Source organism: Rousettus aegyptiacus, unplaced genomic scaffold (genome assembly GCF_014176215.1).
Source record: "Rousettus aegyptiacus isolate mRouAeg1 unplaced genomic scaffold, mRouAeg1.p scaffold_m13_p_5, whole genome shotgun sequence".
NCBI classification, from domain to species: domain Eukaryota; kingdom Metazoa; phylum Chordata; class Mammalia; order Chiroptera; family Pteropodidae; genus Rousettus; species Rousettus aegyptiacus.
Window position 1 is genome coordinate 86875116 of NW_023416308.1, and position 22292 is coordinate 86897407.

Below are 22292 nucleotides of genomic sequence, written 5' to 3' on the forward strand. Positions count from 1 at the left end.
ATCTTTTAGATTTTCTGCATAGACAACCAAGCTTTCTCTGACAATCCGTATACTTTTTATTTAATTTTCTTACCTTATGGCATTAGCAAGGGAGTCCAGCAAAACATTGAACCTCATCTTTGTGGGATGCTTTGAGTTTCTTTGTGAGAAAATTTCAAGTATACTATTAGCTGTAGGATTTTTGTTCATAGTCTATCAAGTTGAGAAAGTTTCTCTCTATTTCTAGTTTACAGAAAGTTTTTTATTTAAATCATAAATGGGTGTTGTTTTTTGTCAAATGCTTTCTCTGCATCCATTAAAATAATCATGTGATTTTTCTTCTTTATTCTATTTTTGCCATGAATACCTAGAATAAATTCCACTTGGTCATATCGTATAATTCTTTCCATACTTTTATGGATTCTATTTGCTAATATTTTGTTGAGGATTTTTGCATTCACGTTCATGAGAAATTTTAGTCTGTATTTTCTTTTCTTGTAGTGTCTTTGTTTGGTTTTGCTAGTAGGGTAATGGTGGCCTAATAGAATAAGTTAGAAAGTATTCCCTCTTCTATTCTCAAAAAGAAAGAATAAGGAGTTGGTATAATTTCTTTCTTAAATGTTTGGTAGAACTCTTCTGGGTTCGCCAGTTTCTGTTTTAGAGGGTTATTCATTATTGATTCAATTTATTTATTAGATCTGGGCCTCTTCAGATCCTCTATTTCTTCTTCCATGTGTTTTGGCAGATTGCGTCTTTCAAAATATTTTATATAGGTTATCAATTTGTGGGCATAGAGTTGTTCAGAGTATTTCTTTATTATCTTTTTAATGTCCACAGGATCTGTAGTGATGTCACCTTTCCCATTTCTGATATTAGTAATTGATGTCCTCTCTAAAATCAACTTTTGGTTTTATTGATTTTCTTTATTAATTTCCCATGTTCAATTTATTGATTTATGGTCCAATTCTTAATATTTCTTTTCTTCTAGTTAATTTGCATTTAATTCGATTTTTTCATGTTTTCCAAAGAAGAAACTTAGATTATTGATTTTAGATCTTCCTTCTTTACTAATATTTGCATTTACTGCTTTAAATTTCCCTTTAATACTGCTTTCACTGCATCCCACAAATTTTGAAAATTTTCATTTAGTTAATAACATTTTAACATTTCTCTTGCAATTTCTTCTTTGACCCATGAGTTATTTAGAAGTGTGCTGTTTAATTTCCACATAGTTTTGGATTTTCCAATTTTCTTTCTGTTATGATTCCTAGTTTAATTTCATTGTGGTCTGAGAGCAAACACTGTATGATTTTTATTCTTTTAAATTCATTAAAGTTTGTTAAGAGGCCCAGAAGAATGAGATTCTCCTGTTGTTGAATGAAGGGTCTATAGATGTCCATTATATTCAGTTGATTGATAGGATTATTGAGTTAAACTATGTTTTCACTGACTTCCTGCCTGCTGGATTTGTCCATTTCTCTGGCTGTTTTCAAAATTTTTTCTTTAAGTTTTATTTTATACTGTTCAATTATTATGTGTTTAGGTATAATTTTCTTTGATTCTAGTTTTCTGGTTGAGGTTCTCTGAGCTTATTGAATCTGTAAATCTATGTTTTCCATCAACTTTGAGAAGCTACTAGCCATGAATTTTTCTGTGCCAATATTTTCCTTTTTTATTAGGTCTCTAGTGACATATGTTAGACCTTTTAACATTGTCTCGCAATTTCATTCTAATTTTAAAGTTTTGTTTCTTTATGTTCTTTAGGCTAAGTTTATTGACTTATCTTTAAGTTTAATGATTCTTTTTTGTCATCAACATTCTTTTATTGATCCTACTCAGTGAAAATTTTTGTTTCAGATATTCCATTTTTCAATTTTAAAATTTCTGTTTTTGATTTTTAAATAAATTTTATTTCTTCATAACAATAGCTATATTTCCATTGATTAAAAGAACATTCACTATTACCTCGTAGACTATGCTGTTCATGGGTTTGTGGAACTTACATTACCTTTGAACAAAATATCAAGAGACAAGAGAGAAAAAAAGAAATTCCTCACATACCCTTTGGCACTCAAAGACCCCCTTCTATAGTTCTTTTTGTCAAAGATACAGGTTTTAATTGCCTGCACTACTGCCATCACGGTGGCCATGCAGCTGGCATTGGAACTGAGTTAGAAGAAAAAAAAAGAAGAAGAAACAATGGCGATTCTAGATTGATGGGCTCTTCTTCTTGTATCTCTGGCCAGGAAGAGGGGGATTCTCTCAGGGTTTTGTTCTGTGCCCACTGCATAGTTCCATTACGAAGATCACACTTGGGGTAGATTTAGAAGATAAAAGAGAACAACAAACAAACCAAGAAACTTACTGGAATTTTCTCATTCTTGTTCCGTCCTTAGTACCAAGCTATCGTTTATTTTCAAGAGTCCTGAGTAGACCCTTTTTATATTTTGTCTAGAGGTTTTCACTGTAATCAGTGTGAGAGACCAGTTGTAGTGGGCTTACTTCACCTTGGTCAGCACATTTATTTACCCAAATACAATTAAGATAGACTATTGTACTAATAATTTTAATACTTGGAATTATATAAGGTTTCAAATAAATCAGAATTCAAAGAAGAAATCATAATGAATAATTTAAAATATTTAAGAATAAATGATAATGAAAATACCTCACATCAGAATTCAGAGGTGTGGTGAAAATGGTGCTTAGAAAACTTTATAGTCATAGATAATAATGTTAAAAAAGGAAATTGGGTAAAATTTAATGAGTTAAATTGTATGTATGTATGTATGTGTGTGTGTATTTATTTATTTATATTTTTTAATTGAACTCCATTTATTAAGTGATCTCATGTGTGCAGCTGCTGTGTGCCAGCTTGTTCTTAAAACATAAAATGTTCTTCAATGTCAAAAGTTCCAGGGCAGAAGGATCTTCCAGGTAGCATGCCAACAGAACAAGAGACTCTGGTGATGCCAGTTTCAATGATGGTGCCATCCAGAGAGGGAGAGAGTCATGACACATTCAACCGCGGCTTCCAGAGATTTTGAAAAAGGAGCTTTTGGGAGATCAGGCTGCCTGGCATTTTGATGCTGCCACTGTGGGCTTTGTATTCCAAAATGGTGTTGGGAGGTAGGTTAAGCACTCGCCGAAGTGTATCCCGGATTCGGGCTGTGGTGGCTTGGTCGCTGGCAATCTTATTCTATATGGAAAGAATGTTTTCCTGAAACGGGACGGAGACCACAGCTCCACAGCCCCACAACCATGAGCTGCTCCAACACTGCCAAGATGTGAGTCTCATAGCAACGGGGGCCCAAGCCCTTTTTTAGCCAAGTATTCCCCTTGCCACCATTTTTATTTGCATCATTCTCCCACATGGTTTTAATTTCTCCTTTGAAGAGACAGAAGTCACTGTGGCCTATCAGGTCCCCAGGACGTACCATTTGGCTGTCAGGTGCCCGGGACGTACCACAGTGGCAAAAGCGCCCATTAGTTTAATGCTTGTAGCTCTGTGAGCTGGTGCGACGGGCCGGGGGTTCTCCTGGAGTGCCAGAAAGTGTAGTTGCACTGTAGGGGATGCTTTGCTGGTCCAGGTACAACAGCCTTCCTCTTGCTGCTGCTCTGACTCTTGTCTTGTTCCCTTTTTTCCTTCTCACCATCTTTCTGTGTGCCGTTTTCTTCATTCTGATCATGACCCCGCTATCTTCATCTTTCAATGCATTGAACTTGTTCATCGTCTCGTCGTCTCCCTAATGAGCTAAATTTTAAATTGAGCACCTAAAGTGAGGTGTTTAATTTTAGAAATTAGGAAAAGAAAAATAGAGAAAACCCAAAGAATGTGAAAAAGCGATAATAAAGATTACAAACAAATTAATTAACTGTAAGATGAAGATATAACAAAGAGGATCAATACAGCCAAAAGTTTGTTCTCTGAAAAAGCTAATGAAATTGACAAACTCTAGTAAGATTGAGCAATAAAAAAGCAGACGCAAATAATATCAAGAATAAAAAAGAGAACATACCCGTAGATATAGCAGAGATGAAGCGATAGTAAAAGAATACTACAACTATCTTTATGCTAATAATTTTTATAATGTAGATGAAATAGATGAACTCCTAGAAAATATAAAGCCTGTCAAAATGCACTTGAGTAGGAATGGAAATCCTGAATAATTATAAAATATATTGAATCAGTTTCGTAAAGTCTTATCTCAATGACAACATAGACCTGTTGGATTTATGGATGAATTCTCATTAGTATCACTCAACTCTCAGACAATGAGCTAAGGGCATAAAAATTTTTCAATGGCCCATGAAAATGTTTGAGCTTTCAACTTATGTTATTGGCTTCAAAATATGAAAATGGTAAGAAAGATTTAAAAAATGTTTATTTAAATATCTACATGTCCATTGGTCTACTCCAACTCAACTGTTATGTAGTTGCATATAAATTACATTTATGTGAAATGCAGATGTATTTTAATATGATGTGGGGCGAAGATGTCAAAAATAAAAGTAGGGGCTTGGAAGCATCTGAAAATACCGGGTCTCTCCCCCAAGTCCCTCCCGCTAGTTGCAAAGCAGTCCCTTATCCACCAGAGGGAGCACCAAGCAGGCTCTTTAGCTTGCTTTGCCAAGACTCTTTCCTCCCGGTAGAACCCGGGCAGATCTCCCAGTTCACCAATCTTCATTCTCTTTGAGCCACGGTTTCCTGGCTTGTAAATTTGCATAATGACACCTCTTTCACTGAGGTGAACCAATGTCTTACTAAAGGCATTCAGGATTCCAGGGGCAGATGGAAGTCTTTAGGGAGGAGGGAGGCTGGAATGTTCCTCTCGTCCTTTGACTGAGAGGCCCGGGACTGAGAAGAGGACAGCTGTAAAAAGATTTATTCCGTTGCCTTCTTGACTTACTCCAAAGGACAAAGGCTGGGGCAGAGATGGAGGAGCCTGGGAGTGGGGGAGGCGCTAAAGACATGAATGGGGATCTCTCATTTTGACACAGGACTGCTCTTCTTCCAGATCCTGTCTTCCTCACCAAGATTTGTTATTTCAAAATGCTTTCTGAGCTCAGGGAAGACTTAGAAACATCTTGGTTTGAGTTGGTAGGGGCGGGGTTGTTGAAGACAAAATTAGAGAAGTTTTATTGAGTCTTGAACTCAATATCAGAGGGATGGTAGGTTTTTTTTTTAATTAAAAAATTAAAAATAGTCATGACGATATAGAATATACCATGGGGAATATAGTCAGTAGTATTGTAAGAACTATGTATGGTGTCAGATGGGTACTAGATTTATCTGGGTCATCACTTCATAAGTTATATAAATATCTAATCACTGTATGGTACACCTGATACCAATATAACATTATATGTCAACTATAATTGAAAAAAATAAAAATATAAAAGTGAAAAAAACAAAAATCAAAAAAAAATTAAATAACTTATTTTCCTAATTATAAAATAAAACTACTCAACATAGAAAATTTATAAAATATGGGAACGTCTTCCTTTCCCAAACAAAGCGGATGGTGTGTTTCTTAGTTATTTCATCATCCAGAGAAATCTACAATTAATGGTTTAGTGTACGATTTTTCTTTTATATCTTATGCACATATTTATAAAGGTATATCACACCAGACTACTTTGAAAATTACCTTTCTTCAGTGTACAGCTTTCTGTCACTTCATGTTCTTCTGCTGCATAATTTATGTCTCTTTCACATCCCACTGAATAAATGTGCCAGAGTTTATTTAATCAATCCCTTATATACATATAAATTGTTTCCAGATTTTTATTATTGTAAAAATGTTGTAATAACCATCTTTGGAGCAAAATTTTGCAAAATATTTATATTTATTTTCTTTGGGGAAATTTATATAGATACGATCTAGGATCATCTTAATATAATTTTAGTTTAACGCAATACCATTTTTAAATCCTTTTAAAAAGTGGGATTGGAGAGTTGAAGAGTAAATGTATACATAATTTTGCTAGATAGAGGCAATATACCGTTTTGCATTCTTACCAACTATGTGTAAGAGTTCTTGTTACCGTCAGCTTCACCAACTAGACATGCTGTCAAATTTCTAGATGACCAAATACAAGAAGGAGATAGATGAATATAAACAACGGACAGCAGACACAGACTCAGAGGCTCAAATATAGGGGGAACGAGTAGGAAGAGAAGTGCCAGCTCAGTGTGGGAGAATGCTTTCTGACAGAGTGGTCTAATAATGGCATGGGCTTCTCAGAAAATTATAGGCTGTCTGTCCCTGGAGTTGTTCAAGGAGAGGCCAGATAACCGTTCAACAGAATGTGGTACAGAAAGTTTCAGCAACTAGGCATCTGAACCAAGAAACTTTAATGCCTGGAGAAAAACATGCAACCATCCTGATTAATTGCCTCATTAAAAATCCATGAATTAAGACACTGGACCTTAATTAGGCCTTTATTGCTGCCTTAGTCCATTCACCCAAGTGTTTACTTCTAGATCATTAGTCATCCCTTCTTCTCAAAACTCCAACATCTCCTCCACCATCCTTATTCTCAGCCCTTGACCTTGCTTCTTATTTCACTGATAAAATGACATCAGCCAGAAGAGACCCTCCACAGACTCTACTAAACATTACTGGTATACTCTTCTCCCACTGGTTGCCATAGATGAACCTTCCATGCTGCTAACTAAAGCCATTTCTTCCATTTGTGCACAGGATCCTACACCATTTCCACTACCATGGGCATTGCTCCAGCTGTTTTCCATCTATCTTTGCCCTCATCTCCTCCTACTCCCCCATGCCCTTGTTCACACTGCTTCACCTCACCAGTCCACTTGCTCAGACACCAGGTACACTCCTGCCTTAGATCATTACATTGTTTACTTTGTTTTCTTGGAGAGCTCTTCTCACAGATAACCATGTGCACAGCAGGTAACTCCTTTATCTCCCTTTACATTGACTGAATTAAAAAGCACAATCTAACTATAGGCCCTTTACAAGAGGTATCTAAAACAGAAGAATACAGAGAGATAAAAAGTAAAAGAATGAACAATTTACCATGTAAACAGTAACCAAAATAATGGTAATGTTCTATATTAATTTTGAATAAAGTTAACTTCAAGGCAGAAGGATCAGAGAGATAGTGAGGAGGATCTTACAATAAAATTTAAAATTAGCCAACAGGATGTAAAAATTCTAAATGTATATTCACCTGACAATATGGCCTCAAAATAGATTTAGCAGAAATCTACACTTATAGTGAGATATTTTGACACACCTCTAATTAATTATCTCCTAGTATGGGAATGGTTTATTTCTTTCTCTACTATTAGACTGTGAGCATCCCAAGGTCAGAGATTATCCTGATCATGGCTGTATCTCAAGTGATGTGCACAGTGCTAGGCACGGGCAATGTTTTCTGTACTAAACTTCCTCTAGCAATAGCGAGGTCAAACTATGTTCTGAAGTAGCACATTCTTTGAGAATGGTCTTACTCTCTGAAGGGTCTTAGTTTTCTGCGTTGAAATCTGTCCTCTCTCTTCCCCACAGCTTTCCTAATGTGTCTTCAGCATGGATAGATCCGGGAGAATTTCTCTCCATGAAGAATGGGTATGTCTGAGGCCAGACCTTTTAAACCATAGGTAAGTATTAATTGCAGAGAATTTAAAGTAGATCAGTTTTTTTTTTTTTTTTCCTTACAAAATCCTAGGCTGGGCATGGTTTCTATTAGAAGAATCCTTTCTGGTAATTATCCATCCATCCTCAATAATGTATCTTGGCGTTGGCATTAAGAGTTTTCAATTATTTAAATTGTCAGAGTTTTCATCTCCTGGTGAAACATTTCTGGAAGCTTCTGTGGCAGCTCTCGTGTGTGCTTGATGGCATAGCTAAAACTCTTGCCTCTGTCTTTGGTAGGCTCTTAGCCAAGAGCTGTAAATCTGGAGCTATCAAGACCATTACAGCAAGTCGGGGGCTTTCTGGAGGGTTCAGTGCATCTACAGAAAGACTTAAATGAGGGAGGCTGTGGGGATTTAGAAAGTTTGCAGGTCTTGGCTTTTCTCTGTGTTCTGGTTGTTTTCCATTTATACTGGGCACCTTCCCTCATCCCGTTTCCATCCTTCTCTGCCTTGTTCTGTGTCATTTCACCTGGGCTCTCTGGCTGGAGATGAGAGGGAAAAGCAGGGAGAGGTTAGGGAATTTCTTCCCCGCTTTGGTACCATGGTTTTGAGATCACCTCTTCTAGATTTACACCAGAACACCAGCAAGCCATTTTTCCCTTTGCCCCTCTAGACTTGGAGGTGGTAGGTAATAACTTCCTACAGCTCTCTGTCCCTGGGCCCCTCAAACCAGTTGTTATTCTCTTAATCCTGAGCGTAAATAGCCCTTTATTAAATTGTCTTTGAAGTCCCATCTAAGTGGACTTCTTTTCATGCTGGGATATAAAATTTTATAGAGTGTGCATTCTGCCTGAAAGATGACCCCTTTCCTTACGTTATGAGTTTTTGTCAGATACACCTGGGAGGGCTCTTGGACTAGATCTCAGGTGCTATAAACTCCATGACTCAGAGAAGGAGTCGAAGAGGTTAGAGGTAAGCCTTAGATTCTTATCTCCTGTGCTATGCTCTTCCCACTAACTGCTGGGCCTCCTCTTGGTGCTGTCTTCACTGAAGAGACGTGGAAAAGGGTTACTTTCCATGGATTGCCTCGTTTATGTCTCACCACAATCGAATGATGTAGTTATCACTATCCCAGCTTTAGAAGTGAGGAGTTGGGGGCTGAGAGAGGTTAAGTAGCTCTCCCAGGATCACACAGCCAGTGAGTGAAGATCACGGTCAAGCCCAAGTCTTTCTGACGCCAGCCCCATGAGTTTCACAGGTGTACAAGAACGCAGGTGCAGAGGTTCACCTGGGATAGGAGGGCATACACCTGCCCCTGAGAGAAAGGAGATTCTGGCTTAGATCAGGTGGTGGGGATTGATGAAAGGGTCCTTTTCTTAAGCCGGAAGACAGGTGACTTGTGGCAAATAGGAGGAGTCAAAGTAAAAGCAGAATTGGCTTAGGGCAGACAGGGCTAGTGTACAGGAAAAGTCAATACCTGCTAATGTAGTAAGTAATGGTTGTTTTTATTATTATTTTGTGCCTATCCCCAAAACTTCACTTCTTCAATTATCCTCAAACCTCATCTTTATCTCTGAAAGTGGAAGCACAAGAAGCAGAGGAAATGCAGACTCATGCTAGAGAGGCCAAAGTGGCTTTTAGAGCTAGGCCCTTGGCAGGCCTCCTTCCAGAAGGACACCTGAAGCTTTCCCTAAGCCGGCCAGAGCAAGCTCCTGAGAATCCAAATGGCCAGGGAATGCCCACAAGTCCCCCCCTCAGTTAGGTACCAAGACAGTGACAGAAAAAGCATTTCCCTGGCATATCTCTGCTCTTTTTGGAAAGATGTTGCCTCTTAGACTTTGGAAAGAAGGTCTCTTTCTTAGCTCAGGGTGTATGGCCACTGCTCAGACTCCTGAGATCCCCCCGGAGTGTGAGGTTAAGGAGGCTGGCCAGGACGGAGTGTGGCTGGCCACACAGCTGATACTGGCCTGACACCCAGATGGCCTTTCCTCCTAAGCTGAACGGCCTTCGATTGTTAGGGAGGCTATCACTCCTCCCACTAGAGTGGTGGTCCTCAAAATTTAGCAGGCATCAGAATCATCTGGAAGGCTTGCAAAACACTGCTTGCTGGACCTTAGCCTAGAGAGTTTTTGGTTCAGTAGTTCTGAGGAGAAGGCTGGAGAATTTACATTTCCTATACGTTCCCAGGAGTTGCCGATGCTGCTGGTCTAGGATCACTCTTGGAAAACCACCACCTTGGGAAAGTGCATACCTGCACACTGGCTCTTTTACATCCTGTCTGAGGGCTGGATGTAGGGACAAGACCTAGGGACAGGAATCTTAGGTTTTAAGTTCCACTAACTTGCTCTGTGGCTATATTTCTGAAGGTGACGAGTAATGGAGAATGGCTTATTACTTTAAGTAAGACAGGGAATTTTGGGGGAGGATGCTTGGGAACCTCTCTGAATTCAATGAAGAGTTGAACAGTTAGGGTTTGGTTAGGGCAGAGCAGCCCTGGGGCCCTCAGCACTGGAATTTGTGTACCTGCTGTCCGGGGTACTCTAGACAGGTGATCTGGCCACTAGTAACCTCTAGTCCAGCTTATTCAAATTCCAAATGCTGATGAGAGGTAATCTGATTGGCCCACAAGGGTCGGGACCTTCCTGCCCTTTTGTGCTTAGCCAGTAAGCCGCAGCAAGTGTGTGGTGGAGAGGATGCAGGAAAGGATCCAGAAAACAGACAGGGCTGACCAGGCCCCACCACCCTGAACTGAGCTGCTGTGATCCTACACAGAGCCTACCAAGGTGACCATGACCAACATTCTTCTTATCACTGGGCCTCAGTTTCTCTATCTGTAGAATGAGGGTTTTGGGTTAGAACTTCAACCCTGGGTCAGTGTTTCTTTCTTAAAATGGGTCTGCATCATAATTGCTTGGGATGCTTGAAAATAGAAGCCTACATGCTGCTAAATGGTCCATGACAGGTTTTCCAAAGCAAAGCAAAGCAAAGCAAAGCAAAATAAAACAAAACAAAATGCCCTGATTTGAAATGTTTGCCCAGTTTTGGGGGTGTAAATGATTACTCCCCCATGGTGGCCAATTTCAAACTAGCAAAGTAAAATTGGGAAGAGAGGTGCACCAGGCTTCAGCTTACCACCTATCTACAGAATCAGAACCTCTGAGGGGCCTGGGAATCTGAATTTTATCCCAGGGGCCATTCTGGTAGATAATAACATTACAGAACCTCTGCACCAATAGAACTCTGAGAACATTTCTGGTCCTTACATTGTCTCATTCTAATTATATTCCAGGTTCTCACACTGGCTCTGGGATTTAGGGAAGATTTTCCCTTTTGAGAGCCTTGCAGAGGAAGGCCTGGAGAGATTGATGGCCCATTGCCCAAATGCATCAGTGGTGTGTCTACACCAGCCTGTTTGGTACTCTAGGACCAAGTTCACCTCTCCCTGTCCTCCATGAGTGTTCTGTTCCACCATCACTCCTGGAGGCAAAGCAGCAGCATCTTGATGTGCATGTCTCAGGGATGCAGGAGGGAACTGGGGGATATGATGTCATAGCTGTGGGCACTGGGATCCTGGCCTATCTCTCATCTCTCTGGGTGGACTGGCCTTTCAGCTGCTATCATGAATTTCTGATCTGATATCACCAACCCCAGGACTGAGCCAACCTGGTCATCAGCTATTTTTGTGCAGGTCCTTCATCCTGATGACCTTCTCTGAGCAGTCGGAGGACAGAGTGGAAGACGCCCTCTCCTACTTGAGATGTGGTGAGACAGAGGAAGCCATCACAGAGCTCACAGGAGACCCACCAACAAACAGCAGGCTGGTGCAGAAGCTGGGAAGAAGGAGGCTGGGGAGCAGAAAGGACAGACTACTGACAGGAACGTAAATTCTTTCTTTAGGGAACTTTCAGAAGAAACTATTTGCAGTATGAAGGTAGGTTGCACATTTAGTTTTGAGCTGGAATGACCTCTGACTTCTTATGCTATGAAGGTGTGATTCTTCAAGCGTGACCCCTAGACTAGTAGCATTCCCATCTCCCGAGAACTTTTTAGAGATGCAAATTCTCAGACTCAGAATGCCCACCCCCTTCTTAGAGCCATTTCACAACACAATTCAGGTTCATTTGTGCGGGTTAAGCAATCTTCTTTCGAGAAACTCTTTTTCAGTCCAAATGCCCCACAGGGCTGTCATGTTGAGCTGTCCTCAGAGCACACATTATGTCAGCAGAAATAATCAGGGAATTCTGGGGTGGGGCTGGGGGGTGGGAAACTGGAGAGACTAAAGAGATCATCCTGGATACAATCTAGTGGCCCTGCCTGGGAGGAGGTCCAGGGCCAGAACAACTTCTCCTGGGAGATGTCTTGCTTAGTGTGGAAACTTCAAGTAGAGGACTAGCTCCTGGACTGCTAAATTATTTTCCTGTCTTCTGCAAGTCTGTACTCTCAATTTTCTGGGCTCTGGATTTTCCTACTTGTCCTCCATCATGGCCCTGCCCCATATTCTACCCTAACTCCCTCTTCTACCAGAGTCTTGCCATTATTCTGCAACATGGCTCTAGTTCCCTCAATGGAGGGAGTATGATGCTCTGTATCAACCAAGGCTTGGGCTCCCATGCCGTGCCTGGGTCTCGTTCAGCTCCATCTGGGCCTGGAGGCCGGACCCCTTCTTGGACAGCCCCTAGACAGTGCCCGGGGCTTCTGATGAGCCCCCTACATGATCCCTCCAGAAGAGTGCACCTGTGCCTTCTTCCATTGACCATGTAGGGTCTTCTAGGCAAACTGGATTTGGAGCCGAGGCTGGGGGTTGACTATTGACTTGCATGGCTGAACTGTAAACCTGAAATCTTCCCTCTACTTGGGCCTGAATTTGTCTTACAGTGACTTGTCAAGTTGTTGGAAGTGGGATCAGCTATTGGGAGGGATGAAGAACATGGAGTCAGGCTAAAGAGACCTTTTTCCGGGGCGGCTCTGGACCATTCCTGAAACTTCTCCTCTGGTAGAAGAAACTATCTGAGTGCGTATGCATGAATCTCTCTATCTGTGTACCTCTCTGTTTACCTATGAGGGTTCCCATGCATACACGTACGCAGTCTCTTTTCATCTCACAAGCTGCGAGCCCACAGGCAGGTGATTTAAATCATTCTACTTCCATTTTCCTTGTCTGTATCACAGCAATAATAATAACTTCTACAAATAGTTACTATGGTGGTGAAATGAAACAATGTACGTAACCCCTTGGCATAGTTTCTGGTGTTCATACCTTAGGCTATTATTACTAAATGCCTTATGTGAGTTACTTAGCCTCTGTGCTTCAGTTTTCTTATGTGTAAACTGGGTGTAATACCAGAACCTAGTGTTGTTGAGAGAATTAGAGAGGTATCTGTAAAGTACTTAGGTTCATGCAATAAATATTAGTGATTATAATGCTTATTATCTTTCTGTGTATGGATATGTCTGGGTGAGAATCTCTGAGTGTGCATGTCTCAAGGCAAGTCTGTCTGCTTGTATGTGATTGTACATATTTGTATATGTGTGCATCTGTTTTATATGGCCAGGCAGGCCTCCTGTCTTTGGGTGGAGTTTGCTGTTGGCCCAAGCCTGGACTCCCTGAGCCAGCCACGGCCGGCGCCAGGGATGGAATTTCCATTAAGAATTAAGCAGGACAGCACTGGGAATCCAGGCAGGCTAAGGGGAGGGGGTGGGGGTGGGGATGATACACCAACTCCGAGCTCTCTCAGCCAGCCTCATTTCTGGTCTGCCTTGGAGAAGGCCTCTGCCACCTTTGCCTTGAGTTGTAGGTCTTGCTGGGGTCATGGCCCAGAAGGATGGACAAGGAGAGAGAAGTTGCCCCTATGGACCTCAGTAGGGAAACTTGGAGTTGCTGCAGCCACGATTGGAGCCATGAGGCAGCCTCCCGAGAATGGAGAGGCAGCCAGCGAGAGTATAGGCAGCTGGGGCCTATGGGGCCGACAGGAGCCAAGAAGGCTGGGCTGTGCAGTAGGTATCTGGGAAAACGCGTGTGCGTGTGCGTGTGCGCGCGCGTGTGTGTGTCTACGCCTGTGTTTTGGGGAATGCAGGTGGGGGACATTCACGCCAAGTGTTCTAAGGGAATACCTAGCAAACTAAGTCTGTTTCTCTCTTGTCCTGAAATCCTGGCACAGAATTTGGTCCTGGAAATAATAGATCTCTGAGGCTTTTTGCTAATATTCATCCTGTTTATGATCTAAGCCTCATTCCATTTCTAGCATACTAGAAAATATCTTAGCTTTCTAGGTACTTTTACATTCCTAATCTCATCTCATACTTTCAACAACCCATGAGCTAGACAGAGACTATTATGATCACCAGTGTAAATATGGGAAAACTGACCCTCGGAGAGGTTAAGTGACTTGTCCGAAGACACACAGTTAGAAAGTGGTAGAGGCAGGAGGTAAAGTCAGGTCTCTTTGCGGACAAAGTCCATACTATTATTATTACATTACCTGACCTACCAGAAAACAGACTCAGAGAAAGGATTCTGCAAACTTTGCACATTTGAGGAAGGCCATGGCTCCAGAGTTAAAGCCTAGCCATATGGGTATCTGAGGCCCAAGGTCTATGCCTGGGCCCTGAGACAATCTTTGTTGAGATGGGAAATGAAACTCCTCTCAAGGGACTGGGGAGTAGAATCAGGCTGTCCCAAGATGGATGGAGGGTGGAATAGTACCTGGTTTGTCTGAGAGAAATGATTTGGGCACCCACAGAGTCAGGGGTTCCCAGTGAGGTGAGGCAGTTGAGTTAATGTCAGGAACTGAAATGTGCCCAGGGCCAGGGAGCAATAGTCATTTTTAGTCAGGGCCTGAAAAAGGGAACAAGGATATTAGCCTCAAGGAAGAGAAGGACCTCGGAGTGGTCATTGTGTCACAGAGATGGAGCTGGCCCCACTCCCCCTGAACACATACCCTGAGCATATTGACATAATTTGCACAAAGGGGATTTAAGTCAGATGCTAAGGAGAACTTTCTGCCAATGAGAGGGTTCAAACTTGGGAACAGGGCTCAGAGGAGGCTAGGGGCTGCCTTTCCTATGTGATCCTCAAGAGTGGGTAGAGGCCCTCAAGCGTCCCCTCTCCCCATTAATGGCAAGGAGGAAGGAACTGGATGGAATGACCTTAAAGCTTCTTTTCAGTTCAAGAATGCAACATTCCTGAGTTTTTGGGTAGGAATCAGCTTTCCTCTCTAGACTTAGCCATTTGACATAAAATAGTCCAGAGGAGAAGTTTGATGTGCCCCAAGTTAGGAGTCTCAGCTACCACCCTCTGTCATGTTTGACAGGGCAGTGATATGAAGATTGGCGATCTTATGTGGGCAACTTAGGTTCCAAAGGGAAGCACCTGTGGTGAGTAAACCAAGTCGCATTCCAGGCGTTTGGGGGCTGCTCAAAGTTTGGCGGCTTCCTCCGCAGAGCATGTGAACCGCGCCCAAACCCCTCCTTATTTTGTTTCAGCTCCAAGGGAAACGATCACCACGGCGCATTCCCTTCTGCTCCCCAGATGTTGGCATGCGGGGCGCATGTGGGCACCCAGGCTACGATGGCTCAGAAGCTCCCTGGTGCTTACCCGCGGTGACTCCCGCCTACCCCGGGGTGAGCCAGGTCTCTAATTAGATTTGACCGCGTCCCCATTCCAGCACTCCCCACAGAGCGCTACGTTTCCACTGCCGGGGGTACCAAAATAGCCTTGCGGCCCGACTGAGACTCCAGGCAGCAAAGGCTGACGCGGGACAGAGGCTTGGCAGGGAGCTTGCTGTTATTGAAGGTCCTGCAGAGGCCTGGGAGCGGGCGGGCGGGGGGCAGAGCGGGGCGGGAGCGCGGGCCAGCGGACGGCCCCTCGGACTGGGCCCGCCGAGCGTGCCGCTTGCGCGCGCGGCCTCTGGATCCCCAGCTGCGCTCTGCCACCTCTGGCCGCTGCACGCTACCCCTCTAGCCCGCCCGCTTCCTCAGAGTAAGTAGACACAACTCTGCTGACTGGATTTAGGGGCCGGTGCTGCACCCATCAGCCTAGTTGGGGATAGAGCGTGTGTGTGACTATTTGGATAGTAGGTGTTAAATTAAGTGTGTCAGTGTGAATGTCAGGGGGCGGGAGTGTGTCTGAACTGATGAATTAGTTTATGGAACTTTCTAGCACATGTCTCAAGGTGTGAGCGTGTGTGGGAGAGTGTCAGTGTATGTGGGGACTAAGGTGTAGGTAGGCCTGGAGTGTGCCCATAGGTGGCATGTGTGTCTTTGTAGCCCTGAAAGCTTTGCGTGGACCTTGTCTGCTCCTATGGAAGTGAATTCGTGTGTTGGGTAGGAAGGCTCCATGTGGGCTGAGCAAGTGCATGTACACATGGATAGATATTTGTGAGTCAGCCAATGATGTTAGATGGGAGATAAAGACTATTATGTGAACTTAGACTTTCTAGGGTGACCTGACTTGTCCCCAGCTGGGGTGTCTTCTCTGTAGGTCATAAGGCTTTAGTTTCTTAGGGCTGCAAACAGGGCAGGAACTCAGAGCCTTCACCCAACACTGGAGTGAATGGGGCTCTGTGTAACCCCAGCTGGCTGGCTAGGGTGGGGAGACAGCTTGGAGGGATCCAATTGTCACACCAGAAAAGGCAGGAGGACAGTTAGAGAGGAGAAACAGACCACACAGTCGTGCCCACCCCCAAATACAGGGCACCCACACCCACATACTCACAGCTGCTCATGTGTATACTCATTCTTGCCTACACATGCCAATCTTGAATGCATTCCCTCTCAGCACAACTATGCAAACACTCACGTACTTTCAACATTTATACCTGTGGATGATGATATGCATGCAACAGTCACCTACATGTGTACAATATGCATATACGTAAGCACACACCCCTGGCTTGACCCACTTTCAGCCTCCAAACCCCCATTTTAGGTCCTCTTTAGTCCACATATGGCACCTTGGACAACGAGTCTAAAAATCTGGCTTCAATAAGGAATATCTTAAGTCAGGGGCTTTGGCTGGGGGTCAGGGCAGATGGGGATACAGTGCCTTTGGGCTGTTGCATTTGATCTGGAACCAAGGCTGCCCGTGGAGCCTGGGGCCTCAGGATCTGGGCCTTAGAAGCAGCTTTTGCCCTCTTTCAAGTAAAAAGGCCTGTCCTACAAGGCTGAGGCAGAGCTCACACCTGTAATTTGCTCCAGGCTCCAGTTTATACTCTGGATTCCCCCTTGCAGCAGAAAAGCAGTGGCCTTCTGTGGGCTGGGGCCCCTGCGGTCTTGTGACAGGGAGGAGCAGTGAGTTGTACTAGGCCGATTCCTTCTCTTAGGTTTTAATCTATCCTATCTTGATTCTCCGATGTGTAGGTGAGACTGAAGAGCAGGCCTTTGCTTTGCTCTTCTCCCCTCGCCCAGGGGTTTTCTCTTTTCTTGACAGAATCTTGTTCTCCCTGACCTCCTTGCCCAGGGACTCCTGGGGACACAGTAAACAGTGCTTAGAAAAGTAGGGGTCCTAAAACATAAGTTAGTTGTTGTCATCATTTTTATCATTGCTTCTAAATCTCTCCCATCCTGATCATTCTCCTCTGGACAGGCTTCAGTAGGTGCCCAGACTAAATGTACTCCTTCAGTTGGGAAGTTAGAAAGATGACATTGACTTCTATTTCTTGAGCGTTTATGGTTTGGTCGGAGGAGTGCCTGAGCTCTCACGCTACCAGCTTCTGTAATGCAGGGGAGCAGATGGGCTTCTGCAGTTTCCTAAGAGAGCACTGGGATTTACCTTCCCCTGGCCTGGTTCCCGGCCCTACCCTTGGAAATGGTTAAATAAGGGCAGGCTGTGGTCAGCTTGGCAGCCTTCTTGCAGAGCAAAGGTGGCAGGGGAAGGAAGTCTGTGAGCCTTCCATAGCCTTCTATTTTGTGGGGGCCCCCAGCCACCTTAGCATTTAAGAAAGGCTCTGGAAAACTGGAGGAGTCTTGGTGACTCAGTTTCAGGCTGTTTCCCCATTTTTAAATTAATCAAGTGCATGTACCTGTCAATCAGAATTTTAGAGCAACAGTAAGGAATCAGAGCATCAAGGGCAACCCCACTAAGTTAACACAGATAGTGCCAGTGTAAGAAGAGAAATCAGACAACAGAATAATGATAATAAAACAACCACCGTTTATTGAATCTTTACTATATGATTTATTTCATTTACTTTTTACAAGAACTTTGTTAGGTTAATAGTCTACAACCCCGCTGGTTTTTTGTTTGTTTGTTTGTTTGTTTTGTTTTGTTTTGTTTTTCTGATAAGGAAATTGTGGCTTAGAATGTTCAAGGGATTTCTACAGGTCTGTGCAATTCCCAAGCTCTTGACATAATCTTTCCCCTTGTTACTGAGCAGCCAGAGTTCCCCTTCTTACTCTGGCTGCTCAGAACTCTCTGTCCATCATATTGCTTCATTCTAGTAACTATGTTAATTGGAACTCTGGCTTTGACTTTTAATTTCTGCTTTAAGAACTTCATAGTAGCACATCCTTAACTGTAAACTCCCACATCTTTTGTAGAAAGATCAGAATAAGTGAATGAACAACCAAGAACTGCATTCTATTGGTCTCTTAGGATGGGAATCATATTGCATGGATTTTTTGGGACATCTCCAATTTCAAATATTTTATCTAGCTTTCAAACCATATATCTCAATTTTGGCATCTATATCTTGAGACTCTGACTCATGACCATTTCTTGGGGCTTTTCTTCCTAGTGACTCTGGGGGATAATGCCTATCTCTGTGTTGGTTCAGACAATGGGGATTGTTGAGAATGAATTGAGCCATTGATAAACGCCCCCTGCTCTGAGTGTTTCAGCTGCCAGCTCTTCTATGTCTCAAAAGTGCGAGTGTCTGGGTGCCTGAAGGAGTTTGACCCCTGCCCTAAGCCTGGCCCTGACCCCTTGGCCACCTCTTCCTGATAGTAACCCTGCCTAGGCCCAGGGCTCTGCTGGGAGGTCTGTGTCTCTTGGACGTCAGCTCTGCTTCCCCTAGTCTGGATTACATAGTCTCTGATCAGAGATGGAACTTCTGGAGCCAAAGCTTAGGACAAAGAGAGTGGGCTTTGGAATGTAGAGACACACAAGAGGGGGCTTTTCTGCCCTCTACCCTGGATCTACAAGGCCACAGGATAGTGTACACTCCTTTCTCCTTCCCAATAAGGGGGTCTCAAGTCTGCCAAATGAGTCATTTGTCACCTTCTACCTGCAAGAGATGCGGGTCACCAGGAGCATCTGAATATAGGGCAAGGTTCTGGCCATATTGCAAAGTTGGTGAAACTTCTAATTCATTCCAAGGAGATCTTACCCTGTCCAGGGCTATTAATATTTGGAAAGGGGAGCAGAGGAGGGCAAAGTTTAGCACTAAGGAGTGCTTAGAAGGACTCTGATGGTAGGCTTTTAGGCATTGTATTGGGATTCTGCTTCTTGGTATACAGTAGGTCACCCACGCTGGTGGCTGTTGCCCATGTTTAAGACTAATCCTTCCACAAGTATTTGATTATAAAGTGAAAAGGAGGACTCATTGGCCTGAGGTCCTAGGAAATGCTTGGCATTGGGTGATGAGCTGTGGGTTGGTGCAGGTGGGGGTTTCCTCCTTTCCAAGTAAATACCATCTCAAAAAGGTAACACTAAGACTTGATTTCATCTCTGCTGAGCATTCTGGTTGTTCCCTGGACTTAGGCTCAACCAAGTAAAAACAGGCTTAAATTCCAGCAAGAGCATATTGAGTGAGATGGTCAGAACTTCTGTGGGAGAAGGCTTACTCACATTTATTTACCATGTATTAGAGTGCTAACCTTTTTGTTAGGTTTTTTGAACCTTTTGTTTCCTAAAACCTCCAGAATAGCCCTGTGAGACAGGTACTACTTTTACAGATAGGGAAACTGAAGCACATGAGGTTAAATGACTTGCTTGAGGTCCGAGCCAGTGATGATTCCATCCCAGGTCTGATGCCAGAGTTTGTAGTGAGTGTCTACTGATCACTCCCCCAGTTCAAAGGCTTAGAAGCAGGAAAATCCACCCCTTTGGGCCCACTGGGGAAGGGCTGAGAGCCCAAGGACCTGAACATCATCAGCAACGTTGACGTTCCAGCCTGAGCGGAGACCGCTGCTCTGTGGGAAGCAGTGGTGGGGAATACCTCCTGGCCTGGGCGGGGATCCCTTACTTCCCCCTCAGCAGCACTGAGCTTCTGCGGCTTCACTTCTCCTCTGGAACAATCTCTATCCTGGAAATGGAGCCTTCATCCAGACTCTGTGATCCAGCCAGCCTGATCTCCCCTCCCCCAGCTCCAGGGTCTCCTCAGTGCCAAGCCCTGGGGGAGTCCTGGATCTTCTGAGGACATCTCTGGGCAGACCAGACCCCATTTGGCATAATGCAGCGTCTGTAAGTGTCAGCAATTTGGCTAGGCAATTGTGTGTAGTGTTCAGTTTCTGCTAAAGAAATGGAGGTTTTGTCTTACAATCCAAATATACTGGGTTTGGAAGCCATATGAAATGAAGCCTGTGGTCAAAGGGTGTGGGCTGCATTCTGGGCCTGTGTGTGGTACTGGTTTAAAAGACACTGTTGAGGGACAGGATAATTGACTAAGGCCCTCTCAGGTCCTCTAATGGAGGGTCAGAGGTAGCCTACATATGGCAATGTGTAGATAAAAGACCATGGGCTTTGTAGATCTGTCTGGATCTGACTTGGAACCTCAGTTTCCCTGTCTGCAGAATGGGGTTCCTTATAATGCAGTAGTGATGCTAGAACAAGCGTGTTTATTTGAAGCGTAGTGTCTGGCATAGAATAGGCAAACCACAAATGGCATATCTTTCCTCGTTTTTCCACCCATATTCTGGGAAAGAACACTGGGCTGATTGTCAAGAGATCTGGATTCCAGTTCTAGCTCAGCCTCCGAATACAATGTTATCTTACCCTCTCTGGGCCTCACTTTCCTTGTGTGTAAAATGAAGGAAAAACTAATTTTCCTCATTATTCTGTATTTTTTGAAGATAATGTAGAACACTCAAGGCAGGGACTCTCTTGGAAGATACAGAAAGTTGTTCGAACAATATAAAAGTGACAGATCCTGTCTGTGGGACAGGATCACAACAGGTACTGGATGTATTGGTATATCAGAAGAGGAAGTGTTATCCCCCTTGGGGCAGTCAGAGAGGCCTTCCCAGAGGTGAAAATTCTTTGTCTGGGTCTTGAAAGATAACAGGAAGTTTCCAGGAGGATAAGAGAAGGGCATTCTAGACTGAGAGAGCAGCACAGGCTTAGGCACAAAAGCGTTGCCTAATGTGGTATACTTGGGGGACTTTAAACAGCTAGTGCGACTGGAGCGTGTAGTGTGGGTGGTCAGTAGTGATGAAAAAGGACGAGATGGGAAATATTACAAAGGGCTATTGATGGATCACTAGGCCTTAAAGGCTTTGCTGAAGTTTGGATTTTTATCATGATAGTTATGAGCAGCCACTGAGATATTTTAAGCAGGAGAGGGTCACAGTTAGGTATGAGACCACTCATGCATTCAAAAAACAATTTTTATGTCACTTTTGATTTTGATATATCAAATTAACAAAAATTTGCAAGACTGGTTAAAGAAATCCCTTTCTATCCATATCCTTTAATCATTTATAGGACACTCCATTTATTTTATTGCTTTCATTGCCTTTTTCTCCAATAATATAAAAACACATTGTTTTTATTTATGTATGTTTTAATTGGCTATATAATTTTTATTTTATTGTTTGTTTATTACATTTATTGTTTTATTATAAATATATAAAAACATAAAATATTCATATTTCCGATCAATTTAAGAGTAAATTGGAGATGTGATACCTCTTCGCTCCTAAATACTTCAATGTGTATTTTCTTACAAGCAGATATTCTTACCACAGTACAGTTCTGTCCCAATAATGTCTTTATAGCTCTCCTAACTATCCTAACCCCATTCAGGACCCAGTCCACACTGGATTTAGTTGTCATATCTCTTCAGTTTCCTTTAACCCAGAGCAATTCCTCTGTTTTAGTTTTCATGACCTTTATGTTTTTGAATAGCATGGGTGAGTTATTAGGCTGAGAATCCTTCAATTTGGATTCATCTGATAGTTTTGCGTGAATGGATTCAAGGCATGCATTTTGGACAGGAATACAGTTGAAATGAAGTTTTATTGGCAAGGATAGGATGTGGAGATTGCCCGAATGTTGGTGATAGAAGCTTTCATCACCCGCTTGAAGTGATGTTCACCAGTTTCTTCACTGTAAAATTACTATTTTTTCCCCTTGTAATTAATAATTTGTGCAGAAATGCTTTATGTAAATATCTTGCTCCTGATCAAACTTTCACTCACTAATTTTATCATCATTGATACTTTTGAATCCATCATTTCTTCATTTGTTAGTTGGCATTCTACTGTAAGAAAGATCTTTCTTTTCTTTCTTACTCTCCCCTGCCCCCTTCTTTTTCCCTTCTTCCCTTATTACTTTCATTCAGTGGGTCATAATACATTTGTGTATTTTGTTTAGATGTTCAAATTGTCCCAGAGTTGATAGTGGGAGGTTCTGCTAACTGGCTCCTGTTTCTTTTGACTTGTCCCATGTTCTCTGAGCACTCGCTTCCTATATGCTGTAGCAGGATGTTCCAGGATCATTTCATTCTTTCCTTGCTCAGCCATGAAATTAACCATTTCTCCAAGGAGC

General features: G+C 42.9%; 1 protein-coding gene and 1 pseudogene across 1 annotated transcript in view; one reads left to right on the forward strand and one right to left on the reverse strand.

The window, feature by feature from the left end:
* Positions 1 to 2989: 2989 nt before the first annotated feature.
* LOC107508018 lies at positions 2990 to 3710 on the reverse strand (annotated as a pseudogene).
* An 11789-nt stretch (positions 3711 to 15499) lies between these two features.
* The window catches only part of INSC (INSC spindle orientation adaptor protein), a 112904-nt gene continuing 106111 nt past the window's right edge, over positions 15500 to 22292 (forward strand). The window contains exon 1 of the mRNA XM_016139568.2: positions 15500 to 15566. The gene's annotated coding sequence lies outside the window, so the exon portion shown is untranslated. The remainder of the gene's footprint in view (positions 15567 to 22292) is intronic.